The 13260-nt window shown below is 35.7% G+C and overlaps 1 protein-coding gene across 2 annotated transcripts in view; it reads right to left on the bottom strand.

Annotated features, from left to right (window-relative positions):
• The window catches only part of POLA1 (DNA polymerase alpha 1, catalytic subunit), a 192936-nt gene that overhangs the window by 89609 nt on the left and 90067 nt on the right, over nucleotides 1–13260 (bottom strand). The gene's annotated exons all lie outside the window — the stretch shown is intronic.

The raw sequence follows: 13260 nt of genomic DNA, 5'->3' as shown, positions 1-13260 counted from the left end.
AATCTTTAAAACAATAAAGCAGTGGCAAGGAAGAGGGAAGTAATATTCTAGCAGAGCACTAAAAGGTAAACCAATAGCTTCTCCTCTGGTGGCAGGCACTTCTCACCTCCCCCTCATCATCAACTGGCCAGAGTTAGAATCTGTGGACTCTTCTGTGACCAAATAATAAACTGCAATATACCAATTCACTCACCTAACTTAAGGATTTTCATTTTTCCCTGACATAAGCCTTGAGGGAGAAGGGAAGAAGACCAAACTGCCCCTCTTCCCCAAACTAGAAAATCTTAATTAGAATCTCAGTAATTTTAACTGCTCTCGTGACGCAACCGAAAGCATAAAATACTCAAATTAAGCAACAAGATGAGATCAAAAAGGCATCTTTCAGAGTTCCCAGGCTCATTTGTTTACTGTCCTACCAAGTGAGTGGAAGAGTTGACAACTCTTGCTGGTCCTCATTTTTTTTACTGAAGGTGAACAGGTAAGTCACAAACCAACTGCCTCAAAAATTCCTTACTGCTGGAACAATTCTGTCTCTTCAGACTGACTGTCATCAAGTACATTCTTGTGTTGAGCCCTCTTTTCACAAGGACAACCCTAATAGAAGCTGAAAAAACTCAGTACCAGGAGAAAATAAATCTCTACTGCACCATGTTTCAGTATTAACATTTTGGTGCTCAGAGAGCTTCTCTGCTCTATCAGTACTAAATGCCAACCTCTCTGCAAGTTGAACAAGGAAACACACAGGCAGGGCCAGTTTTGCTTCCACTGTAGAAATCTGAGTGGAAGCTAATGACAAGGACTATATTTTCTCATTTTAAGGATGTTATATTAAATACTCCTTATCTGAGGGTATGAATTATTCCAGGTGGTATCTATTTTCAATCAGACCACTGATGGAGATCACTGAAGATTAATACCAGCAACTAAAATTATCTCATATGCCATCATTTAAAATTTTTAAGTACCAAAATTTAAGGGAAGTACCTGAAAACAGATGGATATTTAGCCTTAATGCATCAAGACTAGATTCTTGCAGTGCTTTCTACACTGGCAGATTTCTTGTTCCTCAGTGCTTGAAAGACTATCTTCAACTGATGGTCAAAACAGAGGGCACATTTTAAAGTATACCATGTTTCTAGCCACTAGGAATTACATTTTCCAAACACCTACTCCATCACCTTCTGTAAGCGAGACATGCTCCAGCATAACACATCCAAGTTGAAGGGTGCCCAGGAGTTTCAAAACACTTAAGAGACATAAAAAGCAAAATTCCTTTGCTAGTATTGCTATTCATAGTTGGAATGTCCTAAACAACTGATGAAGTCTACCAGAAGAATTATACTGAAGAAACTACTACAGACAGTGGGAGAGATACATCTTGCATTTTATTTCATTAACTTATTTATTTAAAGGATGTCACACTTCCTCTGGTTTTGACTCTGAAGATTCTTCCTACTGAAACCCAGCTTTAACAACCTCCTAGCACTGTACACTGTTTAATCCATTCCAGACAGTTTAGCAACTGACTGCTATAGGATAAAAAGAGCTTGGAAACATTTGTAACTGAAAAAGTTACTTGCAATTAAGAGTGGAGAAAAGGAAAGAGGGAAAGATCTGGCTAGATACCTTTTATCTGGAAAAAGAACTGGCCTGTAACCACACTGACTCTGTCAGTGAGCAAGATTATACCTTGGGTATGATGCTGGATTTTCACACACAGATCTGCCTAGAAAGGCACTGCTTTAATTTTTATAGAAACTAAATGTACTTCATTATGAAAGCTTGTAATCGCTCCTAGGTAATTTTCCTTATTTTCACTACAGTCTTAGATCCTCCTCAAATAGGTATTTGCTACTCAAGCTTTTTGACACCTGAGCACTGAGTGGCATCTTGCCACTAGCCTCATGAAGCCCTTCACAAATGGACTCAGCAGAAAATGTTGAAAATAAAATATTGGAGTAATCCCTGACCATTTCTTGGCAGATAATACAGGTTTATTTTGTTAATTCCAAGTCCTTAAGATGCCTGACTTACTCTTGTTGGGAAGTCACCAAAGACAAGTCAGATCATACAGAATTTTAATTACCATTTCCCTACTAGGTATTTCAGTCTCTTTCACTTAAAAGCCTAGGAAAGAAGCAGGGGTTTTGGATCCTAAAACTATGTTACTTTTAATCAGCCAGGAGACTCTCTCAAGGACTGTATCACAGTTCAGTTTACTCCATTTTTGCTATTTCATTGATTAGAGTCTGTTTTGGTTTGGTTTTTTAATCCAAGCAGACGACCCCAAAAGATGCCCCATTAAAGGAACAAGACAGTATAAACTGAGATCCCTTGAAGCAGAAAGCAGTAGGATGGAGAGTGAATTTCATTAATTGCTTCCTTCAAACAAGCATAAAACCCACATGAAAATATTAAAGAATGGGGAGAAAAAGCATCACTAACACCACGTGAACTACTGGAAGGCAATATGAGATTTCTGAACAACTGTATAAGTCCTAATACCATTATTCATACACACACACATATATACATGCACATATACATAAAAAAAAAGAAATTCTCCCAAATTCAAATTCTACATTTAATATTTGTACTTGATAGGTGGTCAATGGGTAGCTTGGAACCTGCAAGCTGTATTGCAAGATCATCCAGCATAGATTGCCTCGGTATGAGAAAAGAATATGTTATTATCCAATAAAAATTACTGCAGTAGTTACAAAGTTATTGCAGAAATCTAATGTTATATTCTGCAGCAGCACTCAGCATATGCCATTTTCTGTGCTTGTATTTTAGAGGGTGAGGGGGTTATCTGCTTTTAAATAATTCTGGCCCCTTTGTAGTACAGTCAAATGTTGCTTTGGATATTAAATTGAGAATTTATCTTAAATGGAAACAAACAACTTTGCTAAAAATTAGACATTTATGACTTGCAAATTACAGATACTAATTATTTTCAGTATATACAATTATGATATTCTCAAGAGGTATTAATTTTGGGACAGATGTGCTTTCATCATGTAATTTGGAAATTAAGTTACACTCTCACGTATGGGAACTCAGAAGTCTGAATTTGTGTAAAGACAGGATTGATAGAAAGGAATTCTGTCTTGCTAATTTTCTCTCTCTCTCTCTCCTCTTTCTCTCTCTGATGAGAATGTGGCCAGCAATCCTCACAGCTGGGTTGCCTTGCACTCAAAGAAGTGGGGGCTGACTGCAGAGTTGATGAGGATACACTTCAACTTGACTCCACCTCCCATTTTGTCCTTTCAGATAATTCTTCCAGTTACTTCTACAAATTTAAACAATAATTAAGACATACCAACTGTAAAATATGCACAATGCTGAATACTGCAAATTCATGGCAGAGTGCAGAAATTGTTGCTAATGCAAATATCTTAGACATTAAAAATATACATAATCCAAACTGAAGGCATTAATGAAAAAAAAGCCATCAAATAAGAGTAAAAGGGAGAATATCACTATACTGACCATATTTTCATTAGGAAAGGAAAACATATTATTGCAGAAATGCTCTCCAATGTAGGCACGCTTAGAATCTTCAAAGACGGGATGTGACAAGTGATAAAGGAAATAAAGAACATAAGAAAAATGCCAAATAAATCTCTGGGATGATACTATTCTTGAGTAGGTATATTAATTAAAGAAATCCATCTGGGAGTTCATACTTGTTATTTTTCACAATTGAACTATAGTCACAATACAGAAAGAACAAAGACAAGACAAAAAGAAGCACTGCTTTCTGGTCCAGTATAAAAAACAAATCAATCTTCAAACACTGAACATTTTGTTTATACTGTTCCATAGGAGGTTGAAGATAAAGATGCAAGACATTTGGCATATCTGCTACAATTCTAAGACAGAGATCTTTATTTTTAGATGGAATGAGTTCAGTCACTGCATAAATATTCCTATCTGGAGATCTTTACTGATAGTTGTGGGTTTTTGATATCTCCCTTGCAGATGCCCCTTAGAAAGATAATGAATTTGCTCAGGAGAAAAGCCCAACATCTACTTGTCAAATTTTGCAGAGCCTTAACTTTTATGTAGAAATCTGGTATACCTTTGGAAAAAAACCCTCAGAAATGTCTCATATATCTGTGGATTTAAACACTAACACAACCTATAAGGCTGAAAATAAGACAGATAGCTGAAACTCTTCAGATAAAAAAAAAAGTGAATAAGACCAACATTCAGCCACTGCAACAGTTTTAGCAGGACTGCACAGCATTCCCCCTCCATTATAGGATGCTACATCTGTGGGCAGACTGGAAAGACAATCTTCAGCATGGCATGGACATAGGGAGGGGAGGTTCCTCTTCAGCAATAAAAGGGCCTTTAAAATAGTACGCTATCACAGAATGCATGGGACTAAAGCATGGGCAGAACTGTTGATTCATGAGGCTCAATATGCAAAATAACAGGTGGTACAAAAAAGTATTCACAAGAAAAAGAGTAGTAGTAGAGTAACTACTTTTCAGTAAAAAGTGTAAGTTCATCAGTAGATACCATGTAATCAATATAATTTGAAGACACACCTATGCAACTTGACTGCTAAGCTTCAAGGACTTTACAGAGACCTATGCCTAGGATGACACATACGGGCTAATACCTGTTTTTGGAGCACAGCTTTTTTATCTGATAAGTTGGGATAAGTAGGCATACAAAGTTGCTATTTACTGTATGTCTGGGGATTAAAAAAAAAATAAAAATAATAAACTTCCATATAGCCACTGAAGGAAATACTGTCATGCAGTAGAAAACAAAGACCGTAAATCAACTTACAAGACCTTGACTTCTGAACAAGAATTAACAAAGCAAATGCAAAACCTTTTTCTGAAGCCATGTCTATTTTGCCATTTCTTCCTGCAGGTGGGAACATTCTCACTTAAAATGAAGCAACATCTCTTTTTCATCTCAGATGACCCAAAACCTCACTGGCTCTTAAAACAGTTTCTATTAAACAAACCTGTAGAAGTACAAGTTTCATGAGTCAAAATGAGCAACACAGCACGGGCTGCTAGAATTAACCCTGGTGTCTCCTAAGATACAGAAAATCTTATAGACAATTGGTTGCATTATTGCTGGTGTTGCTTAGATTTTTCTTGGACACTGTAAAAAACCCCAACAAAAAATTCCCTAGAAATCTTATTCATCTAGGTGTTTGACTTCCCCAGCCCTAAACAGATGAATGAAGACATAAAGGTAGAGGAGCTTAGCTAAATAGTGCTGCTCAGACTCATTGCTCTCAGTTTTCTTTTTTTATATAACTTACTTCCAGGAAGCAACCTGAAAGTTATGAACTACCCATTTTAATCTGCCCAATCCTTGAATGCTTACACATTTATCTATCTTCTCTTGCTGCACTAAGTACTAAATAATATTAAGAACTAAACAGCTGTTTAAGTCAAAGGAAGTTTTTGAAATAGCCTTCTAACTACAAAGCTTTTCCATGATGAGATTCTGAATACTAGAATCACTTCTGTTGAGAAACACCTTATTTATTGTTTCTAAGACTCTTTCACCAACAAATAAAGCAGTGACTAAATGTTACTGAAAATATTATTTGACAATTTTAACTGCTTAAAACTAGAAAGCAAAAATAATTCTTGCAACATCTAAGGGTAGGAAAAAATAAACACTTGCAGGACCCATTCCACTATACCAAGGAAAAGCATACTGAGGAAAACATAGATGAAGTTTTTTGTGCATGCCCTCTGCCGTCTCCCAACCCCCATGATTTTCTTATTCAATAATCTTCAGGAATGTGGTCTATGAAAGACAGCATCAAACAAAAATGTTTACAAAAGAAGGTATTTCACTTTCCCAAATACTATAAAATTTATTTTAAGCTTCCTTTTAAAGCTGAAAGCAGGCTCATAACAAAGACTAAGAAACTTCACAGTAAGTAACTTAGATTTCTTACAACTACTTAGGAATGTTCCGTATTTTGTCCTTTTATATGCCCATTCAGCTCTAAATTACCACAGACAGAACCACTTAGTTTAAAAAAAAAGTTTAGAGCAAATATTGTTCTCTTTCTAAAATCAGTATTGGATCATGGATTTTTGTATTAGTGATTTCTAAGAAAACATTTCTGATAACCACATAATTTTTAGGTCATGAACATCAAACAAACTTATCCTTGTGAAAATAACAACGTCCAGGGTAAATGTGATCTCTTAAGCTTCAGCTTTAAACTTTAGCATCTCCTGAGAGATGCAAGGTATTTGAGCACTGCAAGCATTGCCAGTTATGCATACATCAGCCAGCATCAAGTATCCAATGCCATCAGACCTTGCTGACTTGTTTCATCTCTTAGCAAGCTGGTTATAATGTGCTCACTATTAAGTTTCTGTAGAATAATAGACTTAATATTTTGACTTTGATATTTCAGTAATTTGTTGTTTCAATATAAGGCATTAGTTGCAACAAAATTCCACGAGAACTGGTGGTTTTAAAACTTACTGTAAGCCTTAATCAGTTTAGTTTACCTGGACTTCTGCTTCCTGTGATGTCTCTTATTAGAAACTAGTAGGATCCTTTTCCACCAAAAAAATTCAGTTGAACATAACAAAAACCTAAATGGATTTAAAATGGCTCTCTTAAACCACTATAAAAGGAGAAAGACGGATACTGATCCTTTCACACCCAGTGATTTGTCATAAATACTGTGAGTCGTGATGTGTTATTAACATAAGACTCAAATGCAGCAAATCCTACAAAGCTCTATAGCAGCCATAGCACTTCTGTCTATCCAAGGTATGCAAAGGATGGCACATTTGCTCACTCACTCTCAAAGTCGCTTACTCAGGAACTGTTAGTAATTCAGTTGTGGCAGACCTCTGCTTAGCCTGCACAGATTCACCTGAGATTTTAAATTCTTGGCTACAGAATCTTGTAACAAACACTGCTACACCAAAGGTACATACTTTATAGTCAGTTTAAAGCCAGACCAGATACACAGAGCTATACCGCAGCACAAACATGCTCTCCAAGTGTTGCCAAAATTCATCATTGCTTCAACTGGGGCAACAGATCAGTTCCAACAGAGTACCTTCAAAGACAGTGTTTTCTGTAATCCTCTGAAGACAGCAACATCTTGTTATTAGATGAGTGATTCAATCACCTAGGTAAACATTACACACTTGGTGGCAATCATAACCAACACCATATTTACCTCTGGGCACACTTCTTGTAACACAATCTTCACAATACTGCCATTTATAAGCCTAAGCAGACAAATTATTGTGATAATAGGCCCTTCCATTCCTGTATTCTACCTACAGAGGAAATTATAAAGTCAGTTTTACTCTATTAAAGCAATCCCCATTTCTCAGAACCTATGCTATGTGTGGCCAGCCTGGGGAGCCTTTTGTACAAAGAGCTGAAAAAGATACCTAGTGTAATTAAGTCTTCTCTGGCAAGGTACTAGACTGTGGACTAAGCACTAGAAGAATCAACAGTAAACAGATATCGCTCCTTTGCATACATTCACTTGTTCTCAACAGGTAAAATTCAGAGTGCAGAGAGTCACACTCAGCCTCACTCAACCATCAGTGAGATGGATGCATGTCCGTTATGGCTAGTAAAATCCATTGAAGAGCATTAAACCCTTTGTAAAGACATATCGATCATTGCTTTGAAACACTTCACTAAAAATCATATTGATGCTTTAAGTCTAAACCAAACAATTCCTTTACAGGGCACATCATGGAGAAGTTGCAGTAATAGTGAATCAATTCCAGTTAACAGATGCCATGAATGCTGTGACAAGTAACTGCTTACTCACCCCCAAAATGCACTGCACACATTGACCAAAGGGTTATCTTTTATCATTCAATAAACATAAATTATAGCAGAAAAACAAATGCGTAACCCTTTCACATGGTGGAATAACGAGTGCTCTGTTTAATAATCAAGATATTCCTACTTTCCTCCTGGTTAACCAAAACATGATTGCAAATACAACCCATGTGTCAACCTCAATCAGGGAAAGAATCAGAAAATGCTGTGGTGGAGGGGAGGAGAAAACTCTTCATAATCCAGTGGCAGCTTCCCTTCCCTCTCTCAGGTCCCCAGTAAACTGAATGGAATCACATTAATCTTTTATCTTTCACTCCAATTGCTTTCCATTCTGCCTTGACTTGGAAGCTTTCAGTACTAAAAATAAACATCTCTGTTTCTGTATGTGTAAACCAAAATGACAGTGATACAAGTTCAAACTTGGAAAAGACTCAGAAACCCTTTTCCATACAAACAGGAAAGACTCAAAATAATCACTAGAATTAATCTGACAGCAGAGTCTAGCTATCTAATTGTGACTACCACAACATCTGGTGTCACAATTCCTTCTATTTTCTGGCCCTACCTACTCTTCATCCCATGCCCATGTACTTCTAGTACTATTAGCACAACAGTAAGTAAAAGACTGTACTACTGACACTAGTAAGCACCTTTCCCTCATGCCAAAGAAACTTCTTATCCCTACCTATCCCACCAAAAAAATGTTTTCAGTACAATTACTGTTGTGGGAACATAATTACAAATGTCATTACTATCATCTACAATGATATTTTCACCTGTTCAGGTGGTGTACACCTGTGGGTTGTTGGCAATACTAACTTGATTGAAGTGTGGGAGACTCTAGGTTCACAAGGAGCCCTGTCATCTTTGTTTTCTTAAGCCAATATGCCATGCAATCCCAAAAGCTGTGTGAAGAATATTACCTCTAATAATGTTACCATTTGTAAATCTTTCACATTTTTAATTGTGCAAAATCCTAACACAAAACCCAAGAACATATATATGCAGTAGTTAGAACAGCAATATATGTATGTGTGTATATATATATATAAAGAACAAAATTCAAAGATCTTGAGAGGTGTACCAACATGCTTTTATACTGCGCCCTAATGTGCAAGCACTAGACCACCCCACCACAGGTATGAAATGAGAAATTTTGAGGGCTATTGAACACTGAATTTTCACAGCTGAACAGCATAAAGTTATTTAGCAGTGTTCAATAGCCTTCAAACTCACTTCTGCCCATGGGTTACAGTGGTCCAGTAGAAAATGACTGCAAAACAAAAAGTGCAATACAGGTCGGACCAAGATTTTTGTTGATATTTTTTAAAACTCTTTTTAAGTTTACATCATTTTATGCCTTTTGAAAAACATACAAAGATCTAAAGATGTCATACACTATTAACTAGACAGCATATATTTTCCATATAAAAACAGGCTTTAGCCTATAAATACACTATTAATACCACCACAGGTGTATATTTAAAAAGATTAAAAACCTGCTGCTTCAGGGCAATAGCTCTCCAGACCAACCTGTTCAGTATTAATTTTGCTACTGCTCACAGGGCATATACAGTATGTTCTGGTTTTTCATTCAATCCTTTTTAGTTGGCAAAACTAGTATCTCAACAGCTGAGCAAGATATGAAATTAATTTTATGAATGTGAATACTCATTTTTACAGGGGTTTTTCAAAAGAGGATCTAAGAGGGCATTTATTTACCAAGTGCTCAAAAATGAGCCTTTGAATATTCTAGTGGGAAACTCAAAACAGTTTCCATCATAATAATTAGATCCACTTACTATAACTGACACCCTCTTATTGTACAGACGTTGGTCAGTTTTTCCATTTATGCTTGCATATTTCAGCTTTCAGCCATTCCCTAGCAGGGATGTTTCATTGATGGCTGAGGGTAACACTTCAAAAATGAACTAGCTAAACAAACTTCCCAGCAGCACTTGACAGAGCTACACCTATTCTTCCCCATTTCCAAAGCAGTACAGAATTAATTACCAGTTCTATGGATCTATTGTAAGTATAATAGACTAAAGAGCTATCACAGACACATTTATTGTAAAAGCACAATCCCAAGAGTGTCTAGTAGAGGGCCAAAACGATTAACACAAATGCTTTGTCAGATCAAAGATAAAACCTGCACCGCCCAATTGAGGAATGAATTAGAACAGTGGGTTATCTTTCAAATTAACCAGGGCAGTTAGTGAGGAAAATTTCATGAAAGTGTAATTCTTAGCCTTTGTGAATCCACACAGCAGGCATTCTGCCAGCTGACAAGATGATGAAATTTTCATGCTTAAAAAAGCCCTCTTCATTTCCCAATTTAGATTAGCTAGCGTTTCTCTCTTTTCATCTATTTGCTCTTCTGAAGCAGAATTAAAAAAAAAAAAAAAAAGCACACAACAGGACCAATCTCTCATAGAATAATGCATTTCTCAAAAGAAATAAAATCTTTGCATGTAATCTTTTAGATGTATTTACAGTTAGGAGCAAGATTATGAAAGCTGATATTGTTAATGCCATTAAGAAATCTATAAATACAGAAGCAACGTTAGATATGTTTTGGAAGACAGATATAAAACATTTAAATGTTTAATGGCAAAAAATGATTGAGGAAACAGGAAATTTATATAAAGGCAAGTATTAAAAAAAAACAAAAAAACAAAAAGGGACTGTAGGAAGCTTACAAAATTCTATTTACACGCTTATATTTGCATCTTTTTAAAGGAAAGAAGTGTATGACTGCTGTATTTATTTATCAGTTGCATGTGCCAAAAAGGGAAGTAGATTTTCCACTTCTAGATTTTATGGCACAACCCCTGCCCCTAAATTTACAAAAGCCACATATAACAGCATTTCAATAGACTGAAGGAAACAACATGCAATGATCTTAAACACTAAAAAGGAAAAAAATCTTATTCAAAGCTCCCTGGAAAAAAGTAGGCTTATTCACTTCAGTGAACTGTGGATCAGGCCGAAAGGCTCTTGACAGGGCTGTCTTCATAAAAGCTAGCTCATTATTTTAAAGGTTAAAAAATTCATTTTCACATACTATGTTTTTGTATGATGTGCCATTTGACCAACACACAAACAACAGAAATCTCTAAAAAAAAGGAAATAAAAAAAAGAAAAAATGGAGTGACAGAGTTAGACAATATACTTGTCTATTTCAAATTTACATTTCTGTGCCTTTCAGATGCAACCACTACAATAGGAGGCTGTTAAATAAGCTTCTCAAAGTTTCATCAAATGTTTTGTTCAGGCAGTTCTTTGCCATACTACTTCTGGATGTGTCTTTATAGCTTATAGGATTATATATATTAGTGCAAACACCCATTTGATGAATTTCAACTCCAGCTGTTATACAGTCACTACAAGTACTTGATGAAAGGAATAAACTAAAACTCACAGCATCTGATTTTCTAAGAGCTAACAGGACAAAAAGTTTACTTGCCCAACTCTTTGAAAAGCCCCTTTTAAAATGAAAATTATTGTTCAATTTGGAAATTACTTTTTACAATAACGTAATCTCACATTTCCAGAGGCTGAATATATTCCACAGTCAAAAAGTAGTTTTAAACTTCATTGTAGCAGCTAAATGGGTTAAAGGTAAATTCTCAGTATTAAAAGATAACTGAGTTTATAAAGCTTTCACTTACAAGGACAAATACATTCCTTCTGAAGGACACTTCATTATTCTATATACCATGTATTAAGATACTTAATAGATTTTAATACAATGTAAGCAAGTTGATATGTTCAGTATTCAGACATTTCAGTTTGGTTCACAGCTTGGTTGTTTAAAAAAAAAATAAAAATAAAAGAGTAAAATATTACACCACTTTTTGTTCTTACCAGTAATGTGAGTTTTTCCTGCCCTTATCTTCCTTCATGAAGTTACTAGTGCACGTCTTATGCACATGTTTTCTAGCACTTTATATGCGAGAAATTATTTGGCATGTGGCATTGTGTACGTAATAACTTACATACATTAAATCTAAAAAGGTTTAATGGGAACAACTTTTATACAAAAGCACTCTGTGCAAACATAGTACTATGCCATGTAATTTAATAATGCACTGCATAATTTAACATGTACAGTAATATAAACTGAATGATAATTTGGCAGCCAGGTGGACTTTGCAATAAAATAATGGGACGTCTCACATTCTGATAACGTCACCTGTCCAAGTCATCTACACCTTTAACTTCAACGGAAAGGAACTATCTATCCCTACCTTGTGAAATACTTCCTGAATTTAAATACTTTAAGAAAGTTTTGTGCTTCTTTTGATGTACAGAACTTCAAAAAAAGTAATTATACATTGAGAAATTATTACATTTCCAGGAAAGAGCTTAGAAAACACTCACCTACAATTGCAATAAGAACTAATACAGAAAAAAGACAATACAAAATGCAGGCTTATTATTAAACTATAATGGTAATTCTTAGCATTGTAACTGCTGTCCCCAAAAAGTAACACTTAAGAAAGAAAACATGCCACAAATTAGATAAGCCATTCATTTACAGGCCAAATTTTCAAAACCAGTTTACTTTTTGGAGTGTATCAAAGGCTGAGCACCCAAAGGTTATGAGTTCCTTCAAAACTGATGTCTGTCCTGAAGCTGTGAAAATGGGCAATGCTGGACAACCAAAAAATGCAGGCAGGCAACAGGATGAGAAGATCTATGAAAATTTGAGCAAAATGGCTAGCTGCCAGTTCACAAAATATGCATATTAGAAATGCAAAATATATTGATATAATTTCAAAAATCATGGTGGCTTTTTTTCCTAAGCAGTCACCACTTTGGGCAGCTCGAAGACAGGAATTTCAACTATTACCCCCCCCCCCCCCCCCCCCCCCCCCCAATGACACACAAAGTCAACAACTACTGCAGGCACTTTGAATTTCTTGCACTGCCGCCCCAAAAAAGAGAATTATATCAAATTAAATAATTACTCATCTTTTTCCCGTTTTCCCCCTTCCCAATCATTATGAAGAAAGATTCATAGCATTTCCCTTCCTATCGTCCTTCAAAGAATTTTTACAGAGCTACATTCAGTTTTCCTTTTCACAATGTAGCACTATTAATACACATCAATTTGGGTTGGAGAAAGAGAATCAGCTTTCAGTTACATGAGAAATTGATATCTGTATATTTGATAGGCTCCGTAGATTTCCTAAAAAAGCATTAAGATAAGCAACTGCACTTTTTCATCTAAAAATCTGTAAAAGAGAGCTACTACATGCTGACACACAGTTACAAAAATGTAAATACATCTGAGTATCCTGAGACTGAACAGAGAAAACAAACATTCTGAATTATTATCTTAAATCATTACGAGATTGCTTTATTTTCATGAAGTTAGGTTTTGACACTGCATGCTATTACCTTGGATTACACATGCAAAAAAAA

Source organism: Melopsittacus undulatus, chromosome 2, assembly GCF_012275295.1.
Source record: "Melopsittacus undulatus isolate bMelUnd1 chromosome 2, bMelUnd1.mat.Z, whole genome shotgun sequence".
NCBI lineage: Eukaryota > Metazoa > Chordata > Aves > Psittaciformes > Psittaculidae > Melopsittacus > Melopsittacus undulatus.
Note: the sequence above shows the minus strand (reverse complement) of the source record. Positions and strands in the feature narration are given on the sequence as shown.